The sequence below is a fragment of the Anas platyrhynchos genome, chromosome 4 (assembly GCF_047663525.1).
Source record: "Anas platyrhynchos isolate ZD024472 breed Pekin duck chromosome 4, IASCAAS_PekinDuck_T2T, whole genome shotgun sequence".
In the NCBI taxonomy this organism is placed as follows: Eukaryota; Metazoa; Chordata; class Aves; order Anseriformes; family Anatidae; genus Anas; species Anas platyrhynchos.
The window spans coordinates 54188107-54202706 of record NC_092590.1 but is presented as its reverse complement, the minus strand read 5'-3'; the positions used below and the strand labels follow the sequence as shown (position 1 = coordinate 54202706).

The 14600-nt window shown below is 39.5% G+C and overlaps 1 long non-coding RNA gene across 1 annotated transcript; it reads right to left on the bottom strand.

Moving 5' to 3' along the window:
* Positions 1 to 8616: 8616 nt before the first annotated feature.
* LOC106015689 (uncharacterized) lies at positions 8617 to 13554 on the bottom strand. Its single transcript, XR_001187891.3, has 2 exons — positions 13484 to 13554; positions 8617 to 9322 (listed from the first exon to the last, which is right to left on the bottom strand). It is a non-coding gene; the product is annotated as an uncharacterized lncRNA (long non-coding RNA).
* Positions 13555 to 14600: the final 1046 nt, after the last annotated feature.

The window sequence follows — 14600 nt, the reverse complement described above, 5'->3', positions numbered from 1 at the left end:
CTGTTGTTTGCTGAGTGTGGGCATCCTGCACTACGTCGGCAGCCACTGTGGACAGGGGGTTGCAGCACTAAGTATCCAGCAGAGGCTGCTGATCTGAGGAGATGTTTTTAAAAGCTCTCTCTTACGGGCTGTAGGCATATTGCCATGTGCTGCACAAGGCCAGGGAGAAAGCAGCAGAAGTAGGAGGTGTTGCTACAGAGATATGCAGGCACAGAAATATACAGGGTATGTTCAATCCTCCACCCCGTCCCAGCTGTGCACACATGAAATAGACTCACTGGTTTTGCAGCCAGTGAACTGTTTTACTAGCTTATACGTAGGCCACCTGTTGTGGGTCAGCTTGGGAATGTCTGTGTGTATGCCATTTATAAAGACTGAGAAACTCGGAGAGTCCCCCTGGTGCTAATGAACGTGTTCCCCTTTCATTGTGCTTGCACAAAACCAAACACAGATTTAAAACAATGGTGCATTTAAAAAAATATATTATTATTTGTGTGTGTGCGCGGGTGTTTGTTTTGTTTTTAAAAAGTTTCAAAAGACCAGAGTTGGAAAGCAGCTTCAAGAAACGTATTCTGGACTTATCCTCTCTTGTATTTATTAATAGACCTTCCAAATATTATCCTTGGCAGATTTTCTTTTTTAGCGTGTTTGCCGGCAGGGGGCAGCGCGGCCTCACGGACGGCGCCATGCCCCGGAGCGCGCCGACGGGAGCGGCGCTGAGCTGCTGTGCCTGCGGGTCCTCTCCTCTCCAGTCACCGCCTTCCGTAGGTTTTTGTTGCCTTAAAGTCTGCTTTCGGTAGAGCAAGGCATCAGTTAGTTAACTACTCAACGTTAAATACCTCGTAGTCTCAACGGCTTTTACTTATTACCTCCTTTCTTTGCTTCTGCAGTTGGCATGAAGCAGTAATTATCTACTCATTGCTCCTTTCAAACAACAACAAAAACATATTTATAAAAAGTGTAGAATCCCTAAAATGGAATTCATATATAATATTTCCAGTTGTTTTCTTCCATTATATAAAATCTTATTTTTGTATATTTCAGTACCCTTTCTCACGTTGGCTATTTAGCCAGGCTAGTCTTGAGCAGAAGTCTGGATGTCTGTTTGCACCGAGTCTGCAGAATGTGTAGCAAACTACTGATGGGTATTCACCTGAATTGACTTCATGTTTTTTATGATACCGTTCTAACTGGAGGCTTTCTGAATCCACTTAGCTGTAACAATGCATTGTCAGGTAGAGCTTAAAAAAGGGTTATCCCTTTTTTGGTTTCTGAAGCTTGGGTCCTACCTTGGTCGTTATTTCCTGAAAGGGAAGATAATGGTCATTGCCCCACCTGGGGTTGTTAAAAATAAATGAAAAAACAGAGGAAGCCTAAGCAAATTCTTCTCCCTGGAGAATTCTTTTTTTTAATCCCTACAGACGCTAGTGACTGCCTGTCCCCAGAGGCTAAGTGGTTCTCTGCTGATTGTATTATTTGTGCTTGTGTATGTGCTTACTTCTTGCAGTTCAAGAGACAAAAGGGTGATCTAAAGGTGAGCCCTGATTATGAACTTTTTTTATTTTTATTTTTTTCACTCTAAATGCATATATATATATTTTTTTCAATATTATTTTGTCATATGAGGATCAGAGGGTCTCCTATGAAAATCCAGTCGCATGCCAGTGGTAGTTTCCACCCATCCTATCCCCAGCCTGAGGCCAGTCAAAACATCCATCAGACTGTGTCACTGAAAGGTACAATCATTTTCATCAATTTGTTAGCATCATTTGGAATTTTAAGAGGTATAAATTATTATATATCTAGTGTTAAATATTCCCTAAAAAAATCTATTTACATATCATAAAGACATCTTAGTCTGCTTGTTTTGAGTGGTCATGTGATGAAACATGGAGTAAGAGAGGATATTTGGACATAATAAAGCCTCCAGAAAGTATCTTTTATTATTATAAACAGCTTTAGACTATTATTTGGTTTGGCTCAGCTGATTTCTGTTGCCACCTCTCAAGCTAAGGAGATGTTGATCAGCAGGCAGAGGAGTGGAAAGACCTGAGGCCAGAATTGTCCCTGACTCTCTAATATTACATCCTTGATTTCTTTAACAAAGTCCTTGTAGAGCCACACTTTTTACGTGTTCTTTTTTGAAGATCTAAAAATACATAGAATGTAACCCATTTATATCAAAACCCATAAAATCTATTCATATTCTACAGGTAGGGTAGTACTGTCACAAAAGACAGAATATGAAAAATTGTGCATGTCTTCATGCACTTCAAGGATAGTGCAGTTTGGGAAGGGAAATAAATTTGTGGTTGACATGATCTGTGGCTTTAAATGTTGTTCTTAGTGGGCAATCAGGGAGGCTTGAAACTATGCCAGTAGTAAGCAGAGCATACAGAAAGGATCCGTCACTCCAGCATCTCCCATATCCTCTAGGGGCACAGGGAGGCAAATCACATAGTCACAAACTAGGAAAGGCAGGAAAGCTGGGCAAATGCTTAGGATGACTACTGTTTGCTGAGCTCTTAGCAGCTGGAGTTGCACCCATAGACAATATGACAAAAAGAGTACCTGTCTCCCTGTAGGCATGGAGGAAAGCATGATTTGATCATGGCTGAACAACTCACCCAAACAGGGAGTTACAGAATGTCACTGGTCTTTGGTTGACACAGTTTGCACGCAAGACTTTATGGACTATGTGTGTATGCGCCCCTCCATCATCAGTGGGTCCTCCTTGGAGATCACACTCATCTTCATTCCACCTTCCTCTCACAGTGTTCCTCTCTGTGGCTTTACCGTGCTTGACATCCTCTGGCAGGAAGGACAGAACCTCTCCTAATGTTGCTTTGAACTATGTAGAAACCACCAAAGATACTTTTCAGCAAGTAATTTGTTAAACTACATATAAACCAGTCCCAGCCTTCTCGAGCTGTCATACTGCTTATTGGCATTTCAGTATGCTTAAAATCAGGTTATTTTCATTAAGTTAGACAATATGTATGACAGTGTCCCATCCCATTTCATTTAAGTTGCATTTTATCAGTGATGTAAATGTTTTCCTTGCTAGTGGAAAACTTGTGTTTTGTGCTGAACTCTCTTAAGAAGTTTCAAGCTGTTTGACTGCGTTTAGCAGTTTAAGTGGTAATACATGGGGAACTATTTTCTTGAGGTTGCTCCAGCACTCCCTTAGGATGTTTAGATAATGCAGAAAACAGGCTGCATATTACCTCCTGTAGCTTTCCCTGAGGGGCAAAGAATATATCAGGAGGGTAGAAGAGACAGTCTGGGAGTTGGGATGACCTGCAGATCTGTAAAGTATTAGAAGAATTGTAGATCCAAGGCCTGATAGGTGCTGTTTATGAAGCTATGCTAAAACACTGCCAAGTCAATGTTGTTCTCACCACAGGGTTTTTTACTTTGGAGATTGGTGATTGGGCTCATGATAATAGGATTGTGAATTGAAAACAAGGTGGGGGAGGCTCAGACCAGATCTCAACATGAAGTGGACATACCCTTATGGATTACATTGATCAGTGTATTCAGCATTTTTCAAAATGTTTTCCTATTTTCAGAGAGATTAATTAAAAAGGGTGCATATTTGTGAGTGATGGCAACACAAAACTAGCAGAAATGCTTCTTGCTGTGTTCTTTAAAATTCAATAGATAAAAAAAAATCTACATCTATTATTGATCTCAATTTTATTAGTTTTTTTACTACGATGATTATCCTTCTGTAGTAAGAACGAGCTTGTGTTTCTAATTGTTTATTGTCACATCTTCACCTTGCTGCTTTCTGTACCTCTGGTAAGGTTCCCAGCACAGGGAATAAAAAGGCATTTTCATACTGAGAAATGTATATGATTCTAGAAGGCAAATGAAATCAGGGAGTGTTCTGAATGTGAATGGTGGTTGCAAAGTGTGATTTTTAGCTGCTGGTCTGATTTGTGGCTGGAACTGTTGGAACTTCCACATGGCACGTAGGACTGCTTGCATTCGGAAATTCAGTCTCATGCCTGTGTTGCTACAACCGACATCTGTTTCGGTAACTTGCAGCCAATGTTCCCCATGAGTTTCCGTAATTGCTGTTGGCAACTGACACAGCCAGATTATGTCTAGGAGTAGATGTTCCTGCTGATTTCAATTTAGGCAAGGCATGAATCCACAAACAAGTGACTTCAGAAGGCAGAAACGGATGGAAGGAGTCAGCTCTTAACTGATTCACTGATGTATAGTAAGAGTGCGCTGAGAACAAATCGCACGGACTCTTTTTGCATACAGATCACTGCTCTTGCTTAATGAAGGCCTTCTCTGGTAGTTCTGGGGAAATGTCTACTGCTCTTTGACTAAGAATAAGGGAGTTACCTCCATCCTTTCAGCTGCTTTCAATTCAAAACCAAATGATACCCATCATGCTAAATTCCTTTTTCCCTCATAAAACCTTCCCAGTAGCCTACATAAATGGGCGTACCTCATGGACTACTGTGACTATTAACCTCCCCCCCTCCCCTCGTGCTACTCCTAGACAGAGGAGCTGGGCCTTTCACAAAAGCTTTTCCTCTCCCATTCCACTTTTTTCTGCCTGACCTGCTCTTTGAAAATTTGAGCTGTTCTTGCCCTTGTCTCTTCTCCACCCATTCCACAACCCTATGGCCAAATCACCATTTTTAGCAGTATTATTATGTGCTCTAGGAGTTGTGTTAAGCTCTGTGTGTAAGAAGATATAAGAGAAGAAGGGGAGGTGTGGCAAACTTAATGTTCCAGCACAGGGGCTCTTAAGAAGGGGAAGACAAAGTTAAATGGGGGGCATTTACCATGAGAGACCTATTTAGTGAGATGACAAAGAGTTGCAAAGCTGTGCTGGGCTTTATCTTACAGTCTATAGCTGTTACAAGGCTTCTGAAAGCAACAGGACCATCTGATAGAGGGAAGATGAGGCTTTTTAATGCAAATACAAAATGTTACTGTGGTACTGGGGGAGCAATAAAACATTTTCCTGACATTTTGCCACTCTCCCGTATGTTTCTGCTGCTAACTGCTCTCATTGAATTCTCCAAGACAACATGCTGGGCTAGATGGACACAGTACAGTTGTTCTTTATTCTTATGGAAAAAAAAAATAAATTGCTGGCTTTGTAAACTTATCTACATATGGGAAGCATTCTTGGTACATCAGAATCCAATTAAGAACATGGTGATCAATGCTGTGGGAAAGCAGTGCAAACTGGAAATATAAAGAAAAGATGAAGATATAAAGAAAAGGTGTCCCTTCCTTGAAAAGGCCATTTTGTCTCTTGTAGTTTCTTACACTGGCAAGCTGCTGTTTCCTGGCAGTTGCATGGGAGGAATTTTTTATCAATTTCTCCTCAAAATCTGACATTTTCTTTCTTACACCCTTTGATTTTCTTTCTGTCTAGCTCTTAAGAAAGGAAGATGCTATATTATGTAATATATATCATACCAGAGATGTTTTATTAACCATCTAGGAGAGCATAGTATTTTTTACAGTAGCAGAGAGACCTCCATTGTATCTTTAGGAATCTGAAAGCTTCATAGGGCATGTGGCTCTGTTTATGTGAGTCGAATGTTCTCTGGCATCAGATGTGGAACTTACTATGATATAAAAAACAAGGATTAAAGGGCTTGCCCTGTCATCCGTCAAGCTGTCATTTTCAATAAATGCTATGTCACCAAGATGTTACTATGGCACAGACAGTAGCTGAAAGTGGGATGCTCATGTTATTCTTGGAGTGTATTTCTGAAGTAAAAAAAAAAATAAAAATAGTGTTATATAAAAAAAGAGTTTTGTTTGGGTTTTGATTTTGTTTTCACAATTATTTGAGAGAAAAATACACAGGATCTCAGAACTTCTATGAAAATCAGATACAGTTTTCCATGTGGAAAACTCATGTGAACATAAATGGTCTGCATGAGGCAGTTCAGAGTTTTCACCAGAATTTGACCTACTGTGCCTGAATCCTTTCATCTCCCAGTAATGCGCATGCTCTGGTATGATCTATCAGCAATATCCTACACTGCTTTCTACATCTGGATAAAAAGATACCACCTTTATCACAGATAATCACTTTATGGTGAGTCTCAAAAGTGGACTTTTTCTGTGTATATGAATGCCGATTAAGAGTCCATCAACAATGCTAGAGCACAAACAGACGTGTGCCCAGCAAACAGGACACTTAGGAGACTTTGCTTCTGAATGCTGAATTTCTGTTTTGCAACGAATTTCATCCAGAAAATGACAACAAAGACATTAGAAATTGTGCTCTGCAGTTCTCAAGAGCTGAGGCTATAATAGCAGAAATTTTCTGAGCTGTTCTTGTGAATTTAGGTGTCTGTGTTCTCTCTAAATGCTTTTCTGCATATTTTTTGTGATCTTTTTTTCTGTAAACTCAATGTATGAAAGGTATACATCTCTTTGAAAGTGTTTTTTAGTCCACTATTTTCTGCTGCCAGTGCTGGCTTACATAACACGCACTATGATAAGGATCCCTTCAGACAACAGCAGCCCAACCATCAAATCAAGGTTTTTTTATCATGTTTCAAGGAAGTGCTTGGTTTTCTTCTTTTGTCATAGAATTGTTCTTTCTCTTCTGATGTCATTGAAGCTATGCAGTCATAAGAACAAATGCATAATATATATGATAAATTATTCATATAGTCTTCAATAAAACAGCTACATTGTTGATCATTCTGCTGCTGTCTTTGTCACTTACCTCACATTCCATACCAGGGACAGTTTTGGACCACTTGGAGACAAAAGATATTCTGGAAATTGTAGCGATAGGTCTTCATGCCAAAAAAATGCAGGTGAGTGACAGGGGGAAAGATACTTGTAATTCTACAATTTTTACCTCCAGGTACAAACATATACCCAGGTTTCCCACTTGTGCTTTTGATCAGGAGGAAAAAAAATGCAGTATGTGTTGTTTAGTTTTGTATTAATAGAATACAGATTAAATAATTCTAGGTTTTTAGCTTTACTTCTAGGGGGAATGAATAAGCCATAAGTCTATGTAGAATCACAAAGTCATTAAAAAATATTGGTTTGGAAGAGACCTTAAGAGACCATTTGATTTATCACTCAGCTTCAGATGTAGCTCTACCACTCTAGACTTACTCTTGTCTAGTCTGTCTTTTAAAACCTTCTCTGATAGATATTTTATAGTCTCCTCCAGTGCTCAGTTATCCTTGCTATTGTAAAGTCTGGTCTGATGTCTAACCTAAATTTCCACTTTGTGTAATTTGATACAATTGCTTTTGCTCATTACACAAAGGTCATAGTATGAAGGATTCCTTTTGTCTTTGCAGTAGCCTTTCTTGTGTTTGAAGACCACTGTGATGTTTCCTCTTGGTTCTCCCTTCCCTAGACAAAACAGCACTCAGTCTTTCAGTCTTGATGATAAAAGTTTTTTTTCCTTGCTTCTGCATAAGAGAAGAAAAACAACCTGCTTTAACTGTTCCTCTGGATAGCTGCATATTGAGAATATTAAGCACACATTACACCTTTTCAGTTCATTAACTATTTGGAATAACTTTCTGAGTGGGTCCATGACCCACTTAACAAAGGATAAGAGGAAGAAATTGCTCCAAAAATCATAGGAAAAAAAAGTAGGACATCCAGGCTTTGAATGTAGAGTTAGTTTAATGCCCAAAAAGGAGTTGCATTTGAAGAGAGAATAAAAAATAAGTGAAAGGGATATCCCACAGGGAGGTGACTTCTGCCTCAGCACTGAAATGGTTCTCCCATTCCTGTCCCTTTTTTTTTTTTTTTTTTAATAGAACCATTCTCCTTCTTGCCACATTTCTGTGAGAAAGGAATGGTTAAAGAAAAGAAAGTTACAGCCACAAAAAAAATATTTCCAAACCTGTAATAAAGTATAACAGAAAAATACTGGTTGTGACCTTATAGTAGAAAAACAAAACAAATAAAAAACACCATAATGGTTTTTCTTCCTTTCAAACTGTTGAAGAGTTAATAAAGATATGTCAGAAAGCCAACAAAACCAGGTAAGGAGAAAAGGAAATAGAAGAAATCCTAGTGCCCCTTCCAGCCATAAATTTTTTTCAAGAGTGCAAAATAAATGGCACAGTTGTTTTTCTAACCTTTGCAACTCTAAGCATCAGTACAAGTGTCTAAGTTTGATCCATCAAAGCATTTCAGTTTCTTTAATTTCAGTGAAAGAACAGAACAGAAAGAAATGATTCAGTATAGCCACAAAGCTAGGAAAAGTAATGGGTGATGCTCAGATAAGAACAAATCAGTCATCTGCACAGTCAGGAAGGAAGCAGAACCCATTTCCAGGTCTTTCCACTTCACCAGCAGTGAAGATGAAGATTATCATGATTGAGTACTGAAAAGATAGGATGAATATTTTATTTCTACAAGGATGTATGAGAGAGTGCCTTTTCATCAACTGTGCTGCTCTGAAGTGGAGACAACTGAAGTTTCTGGTGGAAGCCTTTGCTGTTTATTTAAATTCTCTGCTAACAAAAACTGCATTGAAATGAACTTGAGATCCATTTAGAAATAAGCAAATTATATTTCTAATAGATCAATAGAAGTAAATCATCATCAAAAACTGAACATGTAGAGTGCCTAGAGATAATCAAAAATTGGTTAGATGATCAATCTAAATTGTAAAATCAGCAGACCACTGGCAATTGCAAAAAGTAATATTTACTATCTTATCACACAAGAAATCTTCCAATCCTTCACACTCAGCTTGCCTATCTAAATTAAGAACTTGAAGAATAAACTTCTGTGCCCTAGAGATGATGGATGCATGCACACTATCCTGTATAAAACTTGTGTTCCTTCTGCTGTATGTACTTCAGTTGTTACATCTACTGTTCCTTTCTGTTTAAAAATAATCAATAAATTGAACATTAAAAGTAAAAGTAGCATAGTGACTTAACAATTGGCAGCAAAGGCACAGAGGTTGCATGTACATTAAGGAGTGGAGTAACCAGTATTAAACTTGATGAGAGCTGTTTTGCTTCTAGGGCTTTACTTTGACCTTCGCATTTTCCAGCAGTGAAGTGCACACCAGTAGCTGGTCCTGGGTACACACCATATATTTCTCCCTAAGAGGCAATGCAAGGCAGTCATCTGTGTGCTGTGCTGAGATGCAGCTGACTTTTGACTCAGGTATCTCTAGCCATGGTCCTTTCCTTTGGTCTCTTCAGTCTCTTCAGAATTGGAACACTAAGCTATGTTTTCTTCTCCTCCTTGATCTTACTATGCAGACCTTGAATAGCTTGGTACAGTGCTCTCATTACAGAGATCGATGACTCCAGAACTCAGTATTCTGTTTTGGGAAGAATGGTAAGAGATTACCTTTACTGTTACAAGTAGTGTATACAGGCAAAGATATGCTGGAGGGAAGAGGTGAGAACACAGTTTAATGTTGTTCCTATTTTTTAAATGAGCAGAGCACAAAGATCTATGCAGTAGTAGCTCCAAGCCTCACTTAGATCAGCCCACCCTTAAAAGAAGCAAAACAAAGCAAATCCAAAGCTCCCGAGGTCAGGGGAAGATTCGGCACTGGTGTGTTATCACCTCTTGCACTGTTATATTGAACATGGATTTCTTCAGAAATGACTGTAGGATTGATCTTCTCCTCCTCTGGTAGTGATTCAGTGCCAGTCTTGGAATCCAATTTGAGTGCACACCAGTCAGCTGCTGGTGTCAACAAATTTGTGTCTGAAAAGATCCCCACTGCGTAGTACATCAATAATGTGCGTACCAGTGTTGCCCAGGATAAACTAGGACAGCTGAGGAGCTTGACCAATCTGGAGTCCTGCTAGGTGAATATCTCTAGTGCCTAGTAATTTACTCTTCTTGGCATTTTAAATGCTAATATATTTTTCCAAAAGAATAAATAAGAATCAAACAATGACAGTGTATGCCAGCAGCTTTATTCTTAGTCTCTAATGAAATCCAATTGTGACCTTACAATAGGAACTGAGAGCACTGCACTAAATCAAATTCTAGTTCAATATGCATCTATCCTACCATTATGCTAATGAGGTTCCTGGAATGGTGCAAGAATGAAAAATATGTTACAAAGTGCTACATGTACAAAAATATTAATTATTTAGAAACATACAGGATGAAGACATCTCATCAGGGAGTGAGCAAAACTGAAGAATGGAATAATACATAGTGTGGAAGGTCATTTGAGAAAAGCAAAGAGAACAAAGAAACAAATGGGACTAGGGATGTAGAAAACAGCTTTGAAAGTGTGGCCCCAGTGCAGAATCTACATTTTAGAAGGACTGAAAGGGTAGCGAGATAAGACCTAGGAAAATTTCAAAAGGGAGGGAATGAAATGATCAGATAAAGAGATAAATCTGATTTTATATTTTTATTTTTAACTTATGGGTAATACATACAAGTGAGATGCTGTTAAGAGTTCCTGTCCTGCTCTTCAGCTATGCCTATTGCTGAATCTTAGTTCAAGTAGCATTTAGACGCACTGTTCACACTAACCCACTCTTGCCACTGTCATTCAGTTTAAATCTTGACTTTAGACCTTAATAACTAACACTAACCTGTTGGAGAGACATACTGTAGATCCCACTGCATATGTTGGAGGCTTCAGTACAAAATGTTTCATACAACTGCTGTACTTCCTCTGCATGTTTCATAGGCTTTCTTGCACTTGTATGATGTATATTTCTAAGCCAGATACCCGAGTTCAACATGTCTTGCTAGGCATTTCTGCTTTGTCTCTTCACACACTGATGAAGAGTTTCCTGTGGTCTTTAATGCCACAGTTCTGTGTACAAATATGTTGCACAATGAAAGACCCTTTGAGAGCAGCCTGCTATGTAATGCGGTCTGTTAGAATCACAGAACTGTAGAGGTTGGAAGGGACCTCGAAAGATCATCGGGTCCAACCTCCCTGCCAAAGCAGGTTCCTCAGAGCAGGAAAGGCGTAGGACGCCCAGGTAGGCGTCCAGACAGGCCTTGAATATCTCCAGAGAAGGAGACTCCACAACCTCCCTAGGCAGCCTGTTCCAATGCTCCGTCACCCTCACCATGAAGAAGTTCCTTCGCATGTCAGTGCGGAGTTTCCTGTGTTCTAACTTGCAGCCATTGCCCCTTGTCCTATCCCCACAAACCACTGAGAAGAGGTTGGCTACATCCTTCTGTCCCCCACCCCTCAGATATTTATATACACTGAGGAGATCCCCTCTCAGTCTTCTTTTCTCCAGGCTGAGCAGACCCAGGTCTCTCAGCCTTTCCTCATAAGGAAGACGCTCCAGGCCCTGAACCATCTTTGTGGCCCTCCACTGGACTCTTTACAGGAGATCCCTTTCTTTTTTGTACCGGGGAGACCAGAACTGGGCACAGTACTCCAGGTGAGGCCTGACCAGGGCAGAGTAGAGGGGGAGGATCACCTCCCTTGACCTGCTGGCCATGCTCCTTTTAATGCACACCAGGATCCCATTAGCCCTCTTGGCCACAAGGGCACACTGCTGGCTCATGGCTTAGGGTTAGTGCTGCGTGAAACTCATGGTTTTGCAACACAGACTGAGTGTTGCTGTGCTACATCCAGAAGTTTGATTATGAGTTCTTTTGGTTGACTAATGGTAGTCTGAGCTTATCTAGAAATAATGGCCTGAAAACAGCCATTAGGTGTCTGGAAAGTGTCAATCACAGGTTAGATGCAGTATGCATATTCTGTGGGTGAAGGAGAAAATTGTTATATATGATGTAAATGAATCAATGCTACTTGGTACAGATGCTAACAAGGTAGCAGTAATATGAGGGGATGAATGTTCAAACCAGGTCTAGCTGCCTAAGTTAAGGCAGGTATACCTTGGAATACGCAATTCTGCCCCAATATATGTTGATAATACTGATCTTTAGTCAGTACTAGACTTTTTGTTAGTACTTAGACTTTTGAAAACAAACCACCATACATTATGGAGCTGTATGAATGTACACATTTAAACCTCAACATAGCAACTATTCAATGTAGGATTAGTTTCATATGTTTAGTTGTTGCTTGTTGAATTTGTTTTTCTTACGTTTTGTACAGCTCTCAGTCACAGCCATCTATCGCATCTTTGTATGTGAGGTGGGCAATGCTACAGTTAAAAAGTAATCATTTCTTTTTTGCTTGCTTCACCTAGAGCCATCTGTAAGCTGTGCTACCACCTCCCCTCGGAGATCCAATTTGCATGCCCAACTGCTCTTTGAAATGTAATTTACAAGGATCAGTGAGTGACTGACACTCATCCACAGAGACATAATAAAAACCTATGAATATAAATCACATTCAGTTCTGTCCATGACTTTTGTCTGAGGTGTAGTTTCCTTCTATATTACAGAAGTGCAAAAGAAACCATAGTTCCATGTTATGACTCTTTTGGTGGCCAATCTACTTTCAGAAATTCCAGACTCTTCCCCCTCACCACTTCTAACAGTTTTTGTATATCCAGATTGTTAAATGATCAATTTGAAACCTAAAAAACACCAACAAGCAAGAAAAAAAAAAAAAAGAAAAACATAACAAAACAACCAAATAGAACTTCTTCCTGGCTCTTGCAAACTGTTTTGTCTTTTTCTCTCAGATTCATTAGTAGCACTACCACAGAATCATTCCTGTAGAAGTGCCCGATCTGCCACTAGAGGCAGGAATGACCGGGAAAAAAGCTCCTACCCTAGATCTACTGCTAAGAAAATAGTAAAATAGAACTAGCATTTTGTGGTGGAAATTGGCCTTAAAAGGCAAATATTTCTACATATTTGTTAGGTCTTTGCTTCAGAACAATTCTGGTATGTTGCAGAGATAGGTCTTACATTAGTAAAAGAACGGACTTTCAGAGATGGGTTCACTCACTTCAGCTGTTCAGGGGTGAGAAGAACATGGCTTTGTGTGCAAGTAGAGAGGGTTCTTCTTAAGGAAAAACTTCAGTTATAATTCAGATAAAGTTAGTAGGTAGATATCATTATACTAACAACATAATGTCATTCCAGTGCGGTTTTAACTTCTCAAATATATTAAGCATTGAAATAAATCAGATGTAGAGTGAAATGTTTAGCACAGAAAGGTCCTCCCCTGTTCCTATTATCTCTAGATCTGAGAAAATTGCCTTTTCTTATCAGCACTTTACACTAATCCAGCCATAGAAATGGTAGGAACATCCACTTCCTAAAGTAACTGCACATCCAGCAAATTCACCTTTCATCTCCTTACTGTCACAGGCCCTGAGTTTGTTGCAATCCTCCATGGGCTGAGGACAGAGGGAATTTCTTTCACCTGCTGTCCCTACTTCTCTGTTCTGTGCTCCCTGCGCTAATTGCATCCCCCTGATTCCCATAGGAGAAAATCTAAACTCAGCTTCCCCACTTCCTAGCATTTTCTCTCTCATGGGTATCTGGAAGCCCCATTAACGCCGTAAGGTGTGGAAAGTGGTGCACAGCAGGGCCCCTTCCTCTATGATCCTTCCCTCACCTGTTACTGGAACGTGGCTGTAGGGAGCTCTCAGCAGTCCATATCCCCTGCTCTCTCTGGAAGCAAGGTCCTCTGCCAGTCAGTCATGCTATCACTGGGTCATTTTATACTTTCTTGTGCCCAGAGAGCATAAAACAGACACAGGCTGTTGTTATTTCCAAATCAATTTGTAGAAAGATCACCTGTGTGTCATTAAGCTGACTGAAATGATATTTACAAAAGTATCTTTGAAAAACGATAAGGAAGGATTTGGGCATAAGAGGAGGAGAAGTCATTTCTTTCTATCAGTGTGAATTATTAGAAGAAAGAGAAAATGAAGGTGTTTGAGAAACTAGTACCCACTAGAGATTTGCTGGTCAGCCTTTTCTCCTCCTTTTTCAAGGATCCTGAATTACTAAGCTGTGATTTGACATACAGTTAAAGTTTTCAGATTAAACAGTTGTCCTGGCTCTCAGTATTTATTGTTAAAAGAAAAGTCTGCATGTCAAGTCTTAAAGCACATAACCAAGATACTTGAAATCAGTCTAATCTGTAGTAACCTTGTCATTGCTCTTACTCTTTAGCAACTGCAAAATGATTTGCGTTGGTGAAGCTATCTTTCATAGAAAGCCAAGCTAATTCAAAGGATCTGTCCCTTTAAATTTGCTAAGCTGGGGGAGCAGCTGTGTGTATGGATGTCCCGTTCCTTTACAAATGAGAAACTGACTGCAGGAAGAAGAAAGATGCACAACATGTGCTGGAAGTAGGAAAAACAGCTATATCTGTTTTACATCTTTTGAAATAATACTGTTCTTGTAGGCGTTCATTTCTGAGTGCAGTCAAAGGATATGAGACAGCAAATGCTCAAGATTACGCTGCCTGAAATAAATGTCCTAATTTTGTATTCGTTATGAATATTGAATATTGAATTTTCATTTTCTTTGCCTAGACTAGGTTTTAAAGTAATTCTTAAAGTTAATAACATAGAAGATGTATAACATAGAAGCCACGAGACTTCAGTTGTAAAAGTGCAGTAGTTTAATGCATATACTATAGTAGAATATCAAAGCTTGCACCATTAAAAAGCGATCTCTTCACATATGCAGCAAAAGTGATTCAGAAGAATCCTTTACTTACC